The sequence below is a fragment of the Zonotrichia albicollis genome, chromosome Z (assembly GCF_047830755.1).
Source record: "Zonotrichia albicollis isolate bZonAlb1 chromosome Z, bZonAlb1.hap1, whole genome shotgun sequence".
In the NCBI taxonomy this organism is placed as follows: domain Eukaryota; kingdom Metazoa; phylum Chordata; class Aves; order Passeriformes; family Passerellidae; genus Zonotrichia; species Zonotrichia albicollis.
In genome coordinates this window covers 19,210,316-19,228,773 of record NC_133860.1, presented here as the reverse complement: position 1 = coordinate 19,228,773, position 18,458 = coordinate 19,210,316, and the positions used below count along the sequence as shown (strand labels likewise).

Genomic DNA, 18,458 nt, shown 5'->3' with positions numbered 1-18,458 from the left:
TTGTTCCATGACAACAGATTCCAGGGGAAAATGTCCTCCAGGCAAGGCTAGGTGGCGCAGTAGGTCAATGCATTGAAATTTTAAGGTCCTCAAATTCCTGTAAATTTCCACAGCCTCGCATGTTTATAGACATATTGGCGCATTGATTAATGTCAAAAAATCTCATTACCTTTTGTGGCTTTTCTGAGTCGTTATTTTTCATACTCATCCAAGTAAAAGTCCATAGAGAAGAAGCTTCAAGATACTTTCTGGACTAAACAACATAAATACTTTCCTCATTTTTTGTACCTTGCCTTCCAAGCAGAAGTATAGTTGAGGGCAAACAGAGTCTGGCTGCTTCTAATTTGAGAAAATTAGAGTTTATTTCATTCTTACTGTCCTCTTGAATACCGCAGTAGTGTGTTTATAGATGTTTTGTATACCAATAAACCACTGTCTCCAAATACTTACCAAACATTAAAGAAATCTTCAGTGTCAGCTGTTTCCTCCATGGAAAAGGAAGTATTTTTTGAAAATACATTATTAGTGTGCCCTCAATACTTCTTCTGTCTACCATGAAAAAGAAAGCTGAGTCTAGTAGTGAAAAATTTCTGTTTGGCTTTGAAAACCTCAGGAGAACTAGCCCAACAGTTTTGTGAAGCTACTTAGTGAGCATTAAGTGGAATATTTTTTGGTTGCCAAATAGGTTGTAGCAAACTACCAGTTTCTCAGATAGAGAGTATAGTTTACATAAAAAGTTCAAGATGAGTGTCCGTCTCATCCATTGTTATTTGCAGGAGATAACTAAGTAATGATTAGTGAGTTATTTATGTTATTTTAGAAAGTTCAGGAGAAAAGTTATTAATATTTGAGCAGCAGTATGTGGCATTTTAAATAACCCCTCTTATCAAAAAGGTTGAGGGTAACAGTCAGATGGTTAATGAACTGAGCATTTAGCATCTGCTCCTTTGAGGTGTCAAGTGCCTTTGCAAGGCACTGAGTGCACTCAAATTACATTAAAATAATGAGAGAACTCACTTCCTTACAGGAGATTCTCAGCCGTTGGCAGGATAAAGCTATTATCGTGTGGGCTCTAATGGATAGTAGGAAAAAGCCATTTCCTTCTTTAATTTTTATTTTATTTTATTTTTTTTATGTGTATGTAGCTTTCTACCCCTGAAATGGCTTGTGGAAGTTACAAATGCTCTGTAAACAAATGTGAAAGCTGAGTGCCTGCAAGCAGAGTATCTTCAGTCTGCTCTGAGACGCAGGGTAAGCACAAAAGCTGAAGACAACAGAGGGAAATTGAAGAGAGCAAGAGGCCACGAAAACCTTTATGTGGTAGATTTTAAGTCCTTCCCTGCAATCTGCTTCCGCAGCATAGTGTGGAGCTCCAGACGTCTCTGTGCGATGTGGCCACTCCTTTGTGTGGGGCACATGGTGGGAGCCCTCTGCTGCCAGCCTCTGCCCCGAGACAGAAATGCAGGTGCTCAACAACCTAACTGCACAAATCCCAGGGATCAGCATTCACAGCTCATATTCCTGACTTTTTCCAGGATAATCTGCTCATCCTGTCATGTGGTTGAGGTTGAGGAAGGTGCTGGTTTATATGCACTTTGTGAGGGTTTCTACTCTTAAAATAGCTGTGCCAGCTGCTTGTGGTATTTTCAATGGCTACAACACTGATTTTGGAAGATTTAGACCAGAAGGAAAGTAGCATCTGTATTCAACAGATGTGGAAAGTGACAGCAACTGAAAGAATCTGTGAAGATTTAAAGTGTGAACCAAAGTGATGCTGCTTTAGAACTGCAAATCCCTTCTACTTAAGTAGGAGCATTTTTCTTGAGGCAGTATCCATACACTTCATGCAGTGTAATCATAAGAGATACATGCAGAATTCTGCAGGACAAAATGCTCTGGAGGTTGAGTGAAACCCTGGTGAAAGAGCCAGCAATAGCCGAGTATTTAAATTATTGAGGAAATTCTCTCCTGAAGCCTCCATCTCTTCTATGCCAAGTCCTACACAAATATTGGATAAAATATATGTAAATAGTTGAAGAAATTTGAAATAAAAGACAGCTGATGCTTATATGCAGAGAGGGAACCACAAAGAAACAATATTTTTTATCTGATGAGTAGTGATAGCACAATTATGTGATACTCCAGCTATGGTTGAAATTTTGACGATTTTATGATATTGAGAGTGAAGTTGCTCTGGGGAAGAAAACAGACAACATGAGTTTCTCAAGCTATTGAAGCATGGGGTCCATTCTGAGTCTGTGTCCTGTCACCAGGGCTGCGGTGGAACAGGCTGCTGAGTATTCTCAGCTCCTCTCTGTGGGAGAAAGTAAGCCAGCAAGGGTTTCTGAAGCTGGCACCATGAGATAAAGCTAGAACCCAGCTTAGCCCCAAACCACAGAGAGAATTGTTGGTCTTCTAGGGAGCTACTGTCATCTTTTTAGGACAATGTTCTTGCTCTACTCAGATCTCAGAGGAATATGGTGAGTGCCTGGTGATTCCTAGTCCCAGGGACAGCAAGGGTGTCTGTGCTTGGGGTAGTTCATGAAAGGCCTTGAAAGACAAGGAAGGGAAGTCAGAGAAGTGGTACTGAAAGGAAGATAACCAGTTAAAATGCTGGCAATAATATACTGGACAGATATGAGCAGGTCAATCTGGACAAGGCCGGGGAGGAAAGTTTCTTAGGTGCTGACATCAGACACAGCAGTCTTTTTAGGGGAGTTTTAGCTAGCTGTGTAGCTAGAAGAGCCTAAGCTGTAGAAATGTTATGTGGGAATGATGCTCAGAATTTAGATCTTATCTGTCAGTAAAGACAAGGGAGGATGTAGTCAATGATAATTCCTAGGTTATTGATTGAGAGACTAAGTGATGTTACCTCAGAAAATAAGAGTGGGGGATATGTAGTAAGTAGATTTATGAGAAGGTTAAGTGCCATCAATTTACCAGCAAATGGTTTAAGATTGGAAAAAATTATAAGTAATGTGGGGAAGTAAATATCAATATAAAGAGCTGGATAAATTATTAGTATTTCTAGGAATTTTTTCTCCTGCTGAATGAGCCACACAACAATCATATTGGGTAAATGGGGTTAGTTTGTTCTGTATCTGTGCTAGGAATTGTTCTTTGTATTATGTGGTACCTGGTAGCATCAAGACTATGCCAGGGAATTTTCTGAGAGTTTCCTACTGTGGTTTATAACTCAAAACTTAGCTTTTAAACACCATGGACATCATTGAAACATCAAGGCTTATTCACTGATGATACAATCATGTGTCATGCCCTTTTCTCACTTTCCCTCAACATCTTTCTCCTATTCTTTGCTGTGCTATGTCATTTTCTGATCAATTAGAGCAATCCTTTGTGCATCCTTACTCATCCACGGTGAAGCAGTGAAACTTCTGTCTTCTGTCCCAGACATTGAATATTCTGCTAATTACCAGCTTATAACTTCACATGTTTAAAAATTTATTCTTAGCAGTCACAGAGAAGAAATCAAGAATTCCCCTCAAATTCATGTAAATTCCTTTATACATCTTTGCAAGCGATAGGTTTCGTATAACAAATATTTTTGTTGCTTACTCATGCTTTTGAGTCATTATCCAAGAATAAAAAAATAAAAACTTCATTAGATCAATCCGCATAAAAGGAAAGTATTCCTTCAGCAAATTTGTGTTATCTACTGGTTTTGACCATAATGACATCACACCTGCTTTCTCACCAATTCTGTTCACCCAGAAAGTTTTCTCAAGGATGTATAAATCTGACATGAGAATACGTGAATAACAGCTTGATGGTACCAGTTTTTCTTTTTTGACCCCATCAAATCTCATCATGTAGCAATACCAAACATCCTATGTGGGCAGAACAGGAATGGTGAGAGACCAGTTATTTCTTTCCTGTGTAGCTGGTTGTCATTATTAATCTTTTGAGCATCTAGTGAATCTTTATACATACTTTGAAGACTCTGTGGTTGCCCTGGGTTTGGTTAATTTTGACTCATAGGAAAAGATCAAAGGATCATGATAACTCTGTTGTGGTTGCACAGAGCTGCACGTTTTCTTTGTGGTAATGTGCAGTAATGAAATGCCTTGAGAGATACCATGAGATTTGCCAAGTGGCTTACCTCATGGTGGATTCTCACCTTGTAGTACTGAGAATGGAGTGTGGTTTTGTGAATGTTGTGTACGGAGGAAACCATGGATGAGAGACAGGAGAAAAAAAAGATGTTACAAAACCAGCAAACAGTGACAACAACATCTAGGGTTTTAGAAGTAACAATGAAAAGGAGATACATTATATTTAGAAATTTTTTAATCTTCTGGATTATATTCAGACTTCAAAATCAGTATGACCTAATGGGTTAAGACCTCTTAAATTTCACAACTTTGTGTGGTCTGTGCTTCACAGATATATGATTTGTATTTTGGCTATAGTTTTCTTTACTTGTCACAATCACCACTCACAATGTAAGGGTATAAAAAGTTCTTGTCTGTGTTGTTTTTCCTGCGTCATTTAAATCCCCTTCAGGTTAGCAGAGTGTGAGTGAATCATTAAGTTGCTATTACTACCAGGGGTATTCAGGCCCACCAAATCCTTTGGGAGTAAAATGTCAGTGGATCCTTTGAATGGTGAATATTACACCCCATGATAGTGTAATAGCTCCATCATGGTACTTCTGGTATTTCCATCACCAAAGACCTTTTTGAGATACCTTTCATTCCATTCCTCAAAATCTCCTGAAAATGTAGGCTGTAGAATTTAATTATTTGGACAGTGATCTCATCATTTTACACAGCTAGCTAAAACTCCTCTAAAAAGACTGCTGAGTCTCATGTCAGCACCTAAGAAACTTTCCTCCCTGGCCTTGTCCAGACTCTAGAATTTAATTATTTGGACAGAGATCTTTACATTTTACAATTAGTAAGCAGTGCTATGACCACTTCTCTCTATTTGAATCCTTCCTCCTCCTTTACTGTTCTGTTGCTGTATCATTGACATTTCTAGTGAGTTCCTTGTCCACATGGCTCCATGCCCTTTCCAAATTTGTTGTAGGACACTTTTGCCTCCTTTTGTTCATCTAAACCCACTTAAGTTTCTAGTATGAAGGACTTCACCTCACCCAAATGATTTGGTGTTATCTGCTTACCTTCCTTTTCACTTGTCACACCCTTAATTTTGTGCTGTCCAAAAAACTTCTGTTTATTTTAAAATTAAAATTATTTCTGAAAACGTGAGATAGCATGCAGTCCTGGAAAACTGACAAAAGCAGTTTGGTGCAATCTTTTTAGAAATTATAAAAATTATTTCTCTGCATCTGCAGACGCCATTCAGCAGACATCTTATAACAGAGGATGTATGCCTAAACATTGTAACAGTTCTTTAGTAAGTTGAATGCTTACCAAGTGTTTCATTATAATTGTCTAGATGAGCACTCTTGTGGACCTTCACTACCTTGTAGGAGATTGTATTAGTGCAGATTCATATGGAGGTTCAAGATTTCAGGATTTCCAGTCATTGATCTTTTCCACAATTCCTTTCCACAAGTCTTTCCCACAATTCTTACCAGTTACAGGGTGGTTTCATGTTTCAGTCACCTGCAGTTGCTGCTTTAGCATGTGAGCAATGAAGAATTTCCTTTATATCCTTTGTCATGTATATTCAGTTTCTTAAATACAGACTTTTATCTTGCACAGTACTTGATTCCTTTTTCCCATTCTTCATTGCTCTTTGTATTCTGTGGTATCTCTGCCCTTCTTGGTGCTTAACAAATGTATCAGTTCCTGCTGGAAGTTTGGACTAGAAGGACTTTCAAGAAGTATACTGAAACAAGGCACTCATGTTTGCATTTTTCAGAAGACTTTTGGAACATTATAAAGCACAGGGAAGTCAGGATCTGCCTGGAATTACAATCTCAAGTACAAACAAAAATTGCCCACAGTCAAACCTTACCAACAATAGCCTGATTGTACTATCTGAGATTAGAGATGCTACACTGAAAGGAACATTTTATTTTTTTCTTTGTAGCACACAAACACAGAGATGCAGTGAGAAGGCAAGCAGAGTTTTCCAATGGCCATATTGTGCTTTGCCACAGGGTCTACTTGGTAACAAGGAATGAAAGTGATCTAGACATCTAGACCAGTCAGCTTTCTTCAAGAGAAAATAAAACCTATACAGAGGGCATCTTGGTTGTGCAAATCAAGTAAGACATTAATTTGAACTTTAATAACCACAGCTCTGTCTCCACAAATCAGCACTGCAAGCACTTAAGAATCACAAGCTAAAGCGGGAAGCATTGGATCAGTTTATTTCCTAGAGTAGAGCTGAAGGAAGTTGAGTGGGGTCACCTGCAAGTCTTCTGAGAAATTAGAATGGTAAGGCCTTCCAGAAATGGTTGAATTTTTCATCTGCAGTTGAAGTCCCCAGCACAAATGTCATGTCTCATCTTTATCAGTGTGTGCATGTGTGAGTGGAGGATGCTACAGGATATGACCGGTTCTCAGCTGAAAACATTAAGAGAGAAGATCAGTGCTGCCAAAAGATTTTGCATGACACTTGTGTACACTGCAGACTCATCAAAATTTGTCTAGTCTCAGCAGGAATTCTGAGTGCATTGGACCAAGATGTCCTGCAGTTGTATCTACATCTTTATTTCAGTGTGATAGGGATGGTGCATCCTATCATTTTTATATAAGAAAAATGCAATGCAGTACATTCACACAAGAATAAAGAACAGACAGGAATTAATGCCTTGCCCTCTGCCATAGTGTTTCCTCAGTAACTCTTGTATTTCACACTTTCACAGAGGATCTTTGATGATCCGCACAAATTTAGAATTTCAGTTTTGTGATGAAATTGCAGTTTCATATAGAGGGCAGCAGTAGGCAGAATTTTTCCACAATTTTTCATTATAGGCTCCAGTCACAGGCAGATGGGAAAGCCAGAAATAGAACGCCCACTTGCAGAAGTGAAAGACACATTTGCTGTCATCTATCTTGAGCGCAAGAAAGAGGTTGCAGCCTCTCTTTTCGTCCTCAGATGATGCTGGATCAGAGGATAATTGTGGTGGAACTTATGGAGAATAGAACTGGGAGAGGCTGCTTAAGTTCTTAAAGTTGTATGTGGCATAGACCCAGTTTTGTCCTGTTTTTAAATGGTCCCATCTTTATGCTTGGAAAATGGCTTTGAAAATGTTGATTTTTTTTTTTTAAGACTGTTTCTCTTCATTGTAGTACCTGGAGCTCTCTTTTTGGAGCACTTGCAGGACAGGTGGATGTAATGTTAGAACTTGTGTGTCAGATCTGAGATCTCAGTGAGGCAAAGTATTCTCACAGTCCAGTTCTGATGGCAGCTTTATAACTACTGATCTTGCTTTTCTTTCTAAGCATGCTGTGCAATCACAAAGATGCAGGATTTCTTGCATAAACACCACACCATTGCCGTCTCTTCTGAGACTGAGCTAAGAAAGGAGGTTTTTTCAGCATGAGTCAATGCCTTGATTCAAGAAATGCAGCCTGCCTTTTTGAAGTGCCCCTTATTGTAACCACAGGCTGCCTTTAGAACGGCAAATCTCAAGAACATAAACTTAGCTGACACTCCTGTGATCTGCTTTCAATTAGTCACAAAATCCTTCTGCTAGCCACTCACCCCAGTTGCCATCTGTAGAAATGACTTATGGTGTTATGAACCACTTAGAATCTGTTTTAAAAAGTAGGTCTGAGATTTTTATAGAAAAAGGAAAGTCTTTTGGGCCTTGGACACTACAGTAGCAGGAGTAAACTTCCTGTGTTTGCAGTAGTACTCATGAGCCCGTCATGAGTGGGCACTCCTGAAGGGCAGCATGTGGGCACTCAGGCAGGAGACTCAGGACTAGAAAACAGGACTTCAGTGACTGAAGTGGAAACATACCGGCACCAAAAATTTTGTTTTCTTTCTTTTTTTCTCCTTTTTTTTTTTTTCTGAAAGAAATGGAAGGATCATATAGGAAATTTTTCATTTTTTGAAGGAGGCAAAATGTAGGCTATTTTCTAAATTATATTGTCGGCATTCACTTTTTAAAATGTTTTTTGTAAAAAAATGGATTTTAAGTTTATTTCTAATTTTAGAGTATTAGGCAGATTAATTAGGGAGATTTTTCCTGTATAACATGCAAGACTGGCGTGGTATGTAGAGTCATGTAACTTCCACATCCTGGTGTAAAAATACACAAAGGCTCTCCTGTGTATTTTCCATTTTTCCCAGAAACAGGAGGGGTTTTTGTATCTTTATTCTAAAAGAGCTTCTTTCACACTTTTGGGGGTGTTTGGTCATAGAGATATAAGCTTTCTTTGGCAGTCTGCATTACTTAAACTTTCTATTTCCCTAGGTCTTAATAAATATATATAATATACAAAAAGTAAGAAAAGAATGCAATTTAGTATGCAGCATGAATCTATCTGTGGTGTAATTATGCTGTTTATTAATCAAAGAAATCCATTTTTTAATGTATCTTTGAATGCTGACTACTATGCCCAATACCTTTCTGATATTTAAATAAGCAAATATGGTCTGATTTACGTCATCCTTTTGCTGGTATTTTGATTTCCTTCTCGCTGTGTTTTCTTATGGACAGAGGGAGTAATCAGTGTTGTATGTAAGGACTGAGTGGTTTTGGATTTGCTTCGATTCTGATTTGCAGATATGGCTTGCCTTTCTTACATGACCCTGAGCAAGTTGCTTTCCTCTCTTAGTTTAATCTTTGTAGATAAGACTTTTTTTGTAACACAGTCCTTACCTACAAAATCTCTGCATTTATGTCTATGTGACCTGTTTCTTGGAAAATAACATTGATGCCATGTCAGAAAAGCACTGATGGTAGGTTTTGTGGCAACACCTGACATTTAGTTTGCAGCTGATGAATGTGTCTGGAAGCTCTGTTTTGTCAGCATTCCTTCACTGGCCATCTGTGTTAGGGACATGTAGACTTGTGTTCTACTCAGCATGAGATATGTTTATTTTGTCCTGATAAATAGCCGCCTGCTCATTACTATTAGAAATTTCCAAGTTAATTTTTTTCTTTATACCTGAGAACCTTTGCTACATTTGATCAGCCACAGTGTGGAAGAAGAAATTATCTAAATGTCAAACTTTAGCCATTTGTTTTTTAGGTGTTGAAGTCACTGGAAAAGAGATCAAATTATTTAGTACAGGTTGTAAGGAAAGTTATTGATTGATCTGAAGTCCTCACACTTTACATTTTCCTGGGCCTCTTCTCTGACCAGAGGTCAAGTTCTCTCTCTGGTGTAGTAAAACAGTTTATTTGGAAGGGCACGTCATCATCCAGCTCTGAATGTTTAGGTCTCTTGCAGTATTAGATTAAAGAATAATGACGTTTATACCAGAGGTTAATTTGTTTTGGTGACAGAGCAGAAATGCCCATTCCAGCAGCTAAACTGTGTCACAAGGATAAACTCATTGATGGAGCCCCTTTGCTGTGGCCTTGCCAGTTCACTCTTGAGCAAGGAGCACCATTCAGTTCACTGTTAACTGGAGCTGCTCAGACTGTGCCATAGTTCTGGTTTTTCTCAAGATATTAGGTGAAGGATTTTTTTTCCCCCTATTTATTGACAAAGTTGGGAAAAAATATTGTGGGCACACCTTTAAATGGCTACAAACTTTCTGTGGAACTACAAAAACATTCTGATCTTCCAAAGAGCGAACCAGGAGGTTCAAAGGTGTTCAAAGGTTTTTGAAAAATCTATTGCAACACTCAGAGCATCTAAATAATTTGTGACAATAAAGTTTATACAAGTATACTGACAAAAGATGTTTCACAGTCCCTCTGAGAGTGGTCCTGAATCTCTCAGTTTGTATTCAAGGATTTCAAGGAACCAGCACACTCTTCAAGATTAACACAAAAGGCTCAAGCAGAGGACAAAGAGCCAAAAAAACTCTGAGGCAGCAGCATAGATCCTAACATTTCCTAACCCTATCTTCTGCTTTTTCTGTAATGTAGTCTTTGGGAAAAGTCCGAATTGAAGGAAAATAAATATGAGAAGATTGTTCAAAGAAAAAAACCAAAATGTGGCATAATTGAAATTGGAGTTGACAGCAAGTGAGTTTATTCTTTGCATTCTAATAAGAAAGCATAGAGAGGAGAGGAGGCCTGAAAAATGTACAAGGACTGGAAGCAGGAGTGCAGTCAGTGGTAGGTAAGAGGAGAGAAAATAGCTCCAAAGAAGGAGCCATTCAAATTTGAAGAGATTAAGAATGCTTGTGATTACAAAAATAAAAATAAATATTTTAATGTTGAGTGACCCAAAAGCCAAATCTTGTTGCTTGCTTCTGAAGGCAGAGGGAAAGGGAGTGTTCAAATGTCTGTCAATAACTGTTGAAAAAGGAGATGTACTCTCATCTTCCCTTATAGCATTTCTTTACAAGAATAGATTTGTGGTTTTTATATTTCTATAATATATTGCAATAATTTCTAATAATTTATATTATTATTATGTTTTTATATTTCTACGAAGAAACATATTTCTTTATAGAAGAGATTATTTGTGTTTACCTGCTAAGCACATTCCCTTTTCCCTGAATACTTTCCTTCTAATGCAGTAATGCAGTCTTATTTTTTCTAATATTTTTTTTCTACTGAAATGAAGAACAAAAACTGCTTTTAGAAAGGAGTAATAACTACCTAAACAACCTGTGTTTTTCCTTTTTTTTTTTTTTTTGGATGCTGGAACAATTTATTTGCTTTTGTTCTTGAGACTGAGATTGTCATCTGACCAGATATAGGTACTTGCTTAGTGTTGGTGCTGTCAACATTCAGAAACAGAGACAATGGCTTGGCCAAAATCCAGCTGTCATTAGAAAACTCCTTCTAAAAAGAGCTCTGTGGGATTTCAATTCCATCTGTCCTTCATCATGACTTCAAACATACCAGTATTTCTAAAAGCCAACTAAGTTCCTTCTAGGTCAGTCATGCTCTCCAGGGACCAAAGTAAAAAAGAAAAGCTTTAGCTGACAGCTTTATCAATGATATATGAGGGGAAAACAGAATTCAGTGCTGTTTTTTATAGCTGCATTAGTTATGCATTGCTGGCAATTAAATATCGTTTTCAGCAGTAAAATAAGAACACAGCTATGGGTGATTTCTTGTCCCTTGAAAAGCTTTCCCATACTGGTGAACTGCAAACTGTGCACGTCGAAAAGGGAGCTGGTGGAAGAAATGCATGAGACAGAGCGGGACAGGACAGGGTGAGACGGGATGGGATGGAATGGGATGGGATGGGATGGGATGGGATGGGATGGGATGGGATGGGATGGGATGGGATGGGATAGTCAAAATCCTGGCAGGATCTTAACATAGCTAAAAACACCGCCTCATATCAGGAACAGATCTCTCTACAGGTAGTTAGAAAGTGAGGATGGAGAAAGATGGTAAAACTTCCAGTGGTTACCTTGGGAAAGGGGAAGAAGTATACTTTGAAAAATTACTGGTTTAGGGGTGTGTGGCTTCTCCAGGACCTGGGAGCCATGTGCTTGTACCATACATATATAGCCAAAAACTGGGGTAGAAAAAGGGGGATTTCCAAATATGTTTTTGCCTAAGATTGGTGAAGTCCCTGACACAGCCTCTTAGTTTTAGGCTACTCTGTAAATAGGACATCCGTCACTTTCAGTGAGTATTAATTGAATGTCAGTAAACCAGCCACCCTTCAGACCTTCAGAAGCTCAGCCAATGTGCAGTGAATCAAAGCTGCTTAAAACAGCCAATCCTACTGATATTCTCTGAAGGTAGTGTATTTTGAAGAGTATTGAACAAGATATAATACGCCAAGCAAAACAGGGAAATATGATCCAGAAGATACAATACCTTAGTTCTAGTACCAAAGCTAGCCTGGAAGTAATAGTGAGTAGTATTTTACTTTTGCAGTTAGTACAATGCCTCATCGTTTAGCTTTGGCATCTGGAAGCGAAAGATTTCCTGTCCACAAACACAAAATTTCCCTTTAATTGTGTCAAATTTATTAGGTGTTGAAGAAAATGATCCTTTCCTTGGTCTTTTGTTCAAATCTGTGGCTGCCTTACTTGAGGATTGAGATAGTGGCAACAGTCTAAAAGTTGTGAACGAGAGTAAATGTGATACAGCCTTTTGGGCACAGCCAGCTAGTGGTTTATGCTTTAGACCAGCCTTTCACAAGGGGATAATATTTCAATTTAAGCTTTCAGTATAAAATTACACTATTGTTCTGTCTCAGGATTGATTGAGCATTTGAGGATAAGTATTATAGAGTAGCCTTCAGGAAAAAAATAAACCAAACAAAAAAACCAATCCAAAACCCAATCTGGTAAATGTGGGGGAGCTTTACTAGATTTTCTCAAGAAGACCAGAGAGAGAAGGGAAGGGAGGGTTATAGCCATGGGACCTGCTGAAATCCCTCAGCTGTTTCTGAGCTAGTCATGACTGGCTTTGAAGGGACTAATTCAGTGCAGAAATATAATTTATTTTCCCATCTGGTTAGGGAAGGTGGAGTTCAGGCTTTAAACATAGGATCAAAAGTTTTCTTGAAATGTCTGTGTGATATTTTAAGATTTGAGGACCTTTGAAGATACTTGTCTTTCTACTGAAGATGCTTGTCTTTCTACAAGTTAATAAAATCCATATCCATTGATGATAAATGGGAGGTGTTTATGTCATCAGCGAGGATGTTACAGCATCACAAAATTTTTTCCAATTTGTTTCAGTGGTATATTTTATGGATAGAGCTACTACTTGACATGCACATGGGATTTTTGTAGGCTTTCAATAGTTCCATAGTCCTGTTAAGCATATTGAAGAAATATCCACGTGAATTATTTCTGAAGTCTGACTTTCTGAGCATAACTGCAGAATGCTGTACCAGCCTGGCTATATCAATCACTGAAGTTAAAAAAAATTTAGGAGTCTATATTTAATGTTGTTCTAGAGCTGAACAGTGCCTTTTCTTTTGGGATGATGTCTTACAAATGCTTTCTGTCTTCTCACATAATGTTTCTTGAGATTCAGTCCATTCTTGTGATATTCTGCCAGGACGAAAAACACGTATTCAAGACCATGACTGCCATCCTTGAGCAAGAAGTGGGAAAATGAAGACCTGCCTGCTGTAGGACATGGCTAGGTTCATGAACTTGAAGGTGCACAAGTCCATGATGACACCCATCCATGAGTCCTGGAGAAGTTATTGAGGAGTCAACCATCATATTTGAGAAGTTGTGGCAGTCCAGTCAAACATTGGATAATTCCCTATTTTTAATAAGGGAAACAAGTAACACCCAGGGAACTACAGGCCAGTCAGTCTTACCAGTGGCTGGTAAGATCATGGAGGAGATTCTCCTGAAAACTGTGCTAAGGCAAATGGAAAACAAAGAGGTTACTGTTGACAGCCAATCACCATGTTAACATGGCTTCAGTAAGGGCAAAATGTGCCTGACTAATTTGGTCAGGGTCTGCAGCAGTGGTGGATAAGGCAGGGTAAGAGACATCCTCTACCTGCACTTGTGCAAGGCATTTGACACTGTCTGGCACGACATGCCTGTGTCTAAGGTGGAGAGACGTGGGTTTGATGGATGGGCCACTTTGTAAAAAATTGGCCGGATGGTAACACTCAAAGAGTTACAGTCAACAGCTTAATATCTAAGTGAAGACTGGTGGTGCCCCTTAGGGATCAGTGTTAGGACACTGTTTAACAAATTTGCCAGGGACATGGACTGTGGGATGGAGGGCACCCTCAGCAAGTTCACTGATGACACTGAGCTGTGGGGTGTGGTGACTACACTGAAGAGAGGGGATCCTGTCCAAAGGGACCTGGACAGCCTCGAGGGGTGGATCTGTACAAAGTTCAACACAGCCAGTTTCCAGGTCGTGCACCTGGGTTGGAACAATTCCAAGCAGAAACAGTCTGGGTGGAGAATGGATTGAGATTAGCTCTGGGGAGAAGGTTCAAGGGGTGTTTGTGGAACAAAACCTCAATATGACTCAGCCACATGCACAGCCCAGAAAGCCATCCAGAGCAGTGTGGCCAGCAGGCTGAGACAGGGGATTCTATCCCTCTACTCTGGTGACACCCACCTGGAGCCCTGCATCCATCTGTGGGGCCCACAGCATGAGGAAGGCCATGGACCTTCCAGAGCAAGTCCAGAGGAGGCCATAGAGATGATCAGGGGGCTGAAGCACCTCTCCTGTGAGGAAAGGCTGAGACCATAGGGTAGTTCATCCTGGAGAAACAAAGGCTCACAGAAGACCTCACAGCACCTTCCAGTACCTGACTACCCCTACCAGAGGGGTCACAATAGAGCTGCAGAGGGACTTTTTGCAAGGGAATGTAGTGACAGGACAAGGAGTAATGGTTTTAAACTGAAGGAGAATAGGTTTACATTAGGTGTTTGGAAGAAAATCTTTAATGTGAGCATGATGAGGAGCTGGAGCATGTTGCCAAGAGAAGTTGTGGACTTCACAAACCTTGAGGTACTCAAGGTCAGGTTGGATGGGGCTCTAAATAATGTAGTCTAGTGGAAGATTCCCTTTTCATGCTGGAAATGTTGGGATAAGAGGGTCTTTATGGCTCCTTCCAACCCAGGCCATTCTATCATTCTCTATTTCTATGATTTTATGATCTGAGTTGGTTGAACACCAAGAGTTTGTCATGCAGCTTACCTTTCAAAAACCCTAAGATTTCAGCTTATTATTTAAGTTGCTGGGATAAAGACCAATTCTGTGTCTCTATTTTCCAGATTTTTAAAAATCCATTTTTCACTGCCATGACTAACAGTAACGCTTCTCTTGACATAGTGAAATGACACCGCCTTAATTCTCTGTAAATGTTTGATGAGGGAAGGAGGGCTTTTAATTTGCCAAACGGTAGTTTCATAATGCAAAGTTTAGAGATAAATACCACTTCCATCTTTCAAACATCTGAAGTATAATTAGACAAATCTTAAGTACTTTTGAGCACTCTGTTCCAGAATGACAGCCCTGATCCCATGTTAGAGCACAACTAGAGCAAGCCTCTACATAGTGCCTTTGAAAAGTGGAAGAGGTTGGCAGAAACATCAAATAATGATGCTTATCTCTTGGAGCACTTTTTGGCTGTAGAAAATCAGGAGTTCTCCAAGTACTGTTGCAGCATACTGAACTACAGATGATAAGCACAGGTACCCCCTCCTTTTCTCACTGCTCTGGCACTAACATTAACTGGCTCACCCCAGAAAATTGGCCACATTGAGGAAACAAAGCTCCTCCTCTTTGGATGAGAGATGGCTTTATTTAAAGGACTTCTTTTTAGAAAAGTTTGGAGCTCATAATGCTTCGCTCCAGGGAGACACACACATCAGAGACTGTTCTGTGTTCTCTTGAATTTTGCTTTACACGCTAGCAGAGGATAAGAGGGAAAACACAGACCAGCTAATGCTTGGAATGCTAGCCTGCATACAGATTTGAGGAAGAGCTATAATTAAATCCATGTCCTCCTACATTGCATGTAGGCACTTGCATAGCTTTTATCCCTAAAGGCCTCTCTGTGTGCCAGAGAATGCCTAGGAACAGTTGAAGGCTTCTGACAACTCCTGCAGAGAGTTATTTCATGGCTCCAAGTCCTATCACTACTAACACAGGTTTCATTTCCTTGTCCTCATGTTCTCCATAAATCATATTTCTTGCTTTTTTTCTACACAAGAGGTAAAGACAAAAGGGTTGATTCTCAGACATTCAAAGATCCTTTTCCTATAGACTGTGAGAAGCAAAAGAGCATCAAGATACATGGTGAAAATAAAAGCTAACCCTGAAATATTTCCATGTGTTGTTATTATTGTTGTTGTTTGTTCATTATCTATTATTTGTTTAGAAGTAAATATGTACATTAGATTTCAACAGTTTCCAGCACTAGTTTTCAATTCTACTTGATTCCTGATCTATTTCTGACTCCTGCTTTTTTTCCCAGGTGGAATGTACTTCAGCACAATTCCTTGTCCCCACTCAAACATTAAATTTAGCACTTTTGACCATAACCAAGAGAATCAGAGCATGCTTAGAACACCAGTAGCAAATTCTGTCTTGCCCTTAAACATCTTCAGAAAGCTTCAGAAGTTTCAGAGAATGAAACAGTTTTTCCAAATTGCTTCAATTTGATTAGTATATCCCTCCCTCCAAAGGCATGAACCTTCAGGCATCCCAAACATACAGTATTGTTCTCAAAAAAGGTTGTCAGAGCTGTCACATAGGGAAGCTAGGACAAGGTTTGCTTACAAGACATCTAGAGCAACACCATTTCTTTTTTTCTGGGAAAATCAAGGCACACAGGTTGTTGCTCTTTCTGGAGGAGATCAGAACCACCCATAAAACCACGGGTATTTTCTGCTGCGCAGAAACCTTACGAAATAGAGTTAATATGTTTAACGTGGTGCAGCCACCCTATAGAAACATCCTCATTTGTTTTTAGGATAACTAGAATTTTATACAAGTTTGTTCTGCATCTGGATTAACAGAAAACCAAGTCAGAGGGTCCAAGTGACATCCCCTTTAGAAAAAGAAAAATATTTTCTGAAAACTTTAAAGTAATCACTTGCTTAGAAATTCCAAGACAAAGGAAGCAAAAGTAATGAGTAAGTGAGCATTTTAAGAGAGAACAGATCTTGTGGGAAAGTCTCCTGGGGAAGAATTGTTCCAGCCACTGTGAGTGAAAGCAAACACTGTTTTAATGTTTAATAACATGTTCTTTTCCTTTGGCCTGGCTTTCCTCTAGAAAATGTTCCAGTGCAACTGAGTGGTAAGGAAAAGAAGCTGACTGTCTTGGATCAGTTTTATTAGGCCTTGTATAGCAGATCTGTACTGGATTGTGGAAGAGCACAAGCAGTTCTCACCTGCGCAACGGAGATGAAAATACTTTCTACCTACCTACTCTTACAGTGACCTCAAAGTCATCCACCACTGCAGTCAAGAGTAGCTTTCCCGTTTTCCAGATACACAGACAGCCTAAAGTACATGAATCAGAAGGTGATGTTTGAAATGTACATCCCCTACGTGTCTGCTGCCTGGTTCTACTTTGTTCACACAGTTTCTACCAATTTGTTCCATTACAGCAGCCAAAAGGCTAAACTCAGCACCCTCCACAAAGCCACTACTTTTGTTATAATGCCGCACTACCTGTGTTTCATCTTCATAAAGCTGTGTTTCTCTTACCCCTCCTCCACCCTTTGGAACTCATTTCATGTCTAGCTAGAGCTACCCAGCACTCCTAGCAGTGGTCAGCTCTGGTCTCTATCCATAAAGAAAATGTCAGTGTGCTAGTATGGGAAACAACGAGGATTTCAGAAAAAGCTGCTGTACTTGTCAGACCACAACAGGGAGGTTCAACTCTTCTCCTAGAGAGCTGGAAAGATGCCAGGGAGAAATTATATAAAACCCCAGGTCCTTTGATCAGGCGTTCCACCTGAGTGCTGCTGAGTGGTTTTGCACAAACAGCGTATGAGGTCAGGCACCTGTCAAGCCTGCAAAGGGCTGAAACTCTGAATGCTATTAGATATCTATCCAAAGGGCCACGGAAATTCCCAGTAGGAGGTGTGTGTGGCATGGCTGCTCTTTGAGCTGCTCAGATGTATTGGGAAGAGGATTGAGAAGTTTATGATGACATCCAACAGATGATTAAAACAAACTGGCAAGCTGAGGATGAGGAATCAGCAACACAGGAGCATGGTTTTAACCTAATGATTTGCTGCCTCCACCGGGCAGCCTGCCTAACTTTGGTATAGCTGAGTTGCATCATTTCAGGGAATAATGTCCTTGAGTGATTAGTACTGCAGAAAAGTTACAGGTCAGAAGGTCTGAAACATGACCTGTTTGGAAAGATGGAAGAAAAGGCAGTTGTTTAGTCTGGAAGAGGAAAGACTGTGGGAAAGAGTGGTACAGCTTCAAATTTGCAGGAAAAAAAAGGAAAGGAATACAATGTTGCAGAGAAGACAGGAAGAAGTGGGTATGAGTTACAACAACAGAGACAATGTGGTAGGAGCATTAGGTAATCTGTCTCCAGTTTAAGCTGCCCAAGATAAAATTGAAGCCTCATCAATTAAACTAAATATGAATTAGACTAGAATTACCAAGTGACATGGATACTGTAGATAGGCAAGGAGAAGACCTAGATGGACTCATGCTTTATTCTGGCAGTGATTTCAGTAGTTTCTGTAGTACCTCTAGTGAAATACTGAAAATACAACACAAGGCTGTGTATTTTAGTATCTGTTTATGAAGGACCTCTCTTAATCTTTAGGGCTGCTTGATTTTAGAGATTTGCATTGAACATTTTGCACAGAATAATGGGGCTTTTTCTCTTTTAACCTTTTTCAGCATCCCATATTTGAGGAGAATTGTGGCAGAGTTTTGCAATTTTAGGACTCCTGCGATAAAAGCAGCTTACTGTTTTGTTTCATTCCTCACGTTTACATCTCTT

At 39.5% G+C, this 18,458-nt stretch overlaps 1 protein-coding gene across 1 annotated transcript in view; it reads right to left on the bottom strand.

The window, feature by feature from the left end:
- Positions 1 to 18,458, bottom strand: part of OSMR (oncostatin M receptor) — a 116,243-nt gene that overhangs the window by 41,170 nt on the left and 56,615 nt on the right. The window lies entirely within an intron of this gene.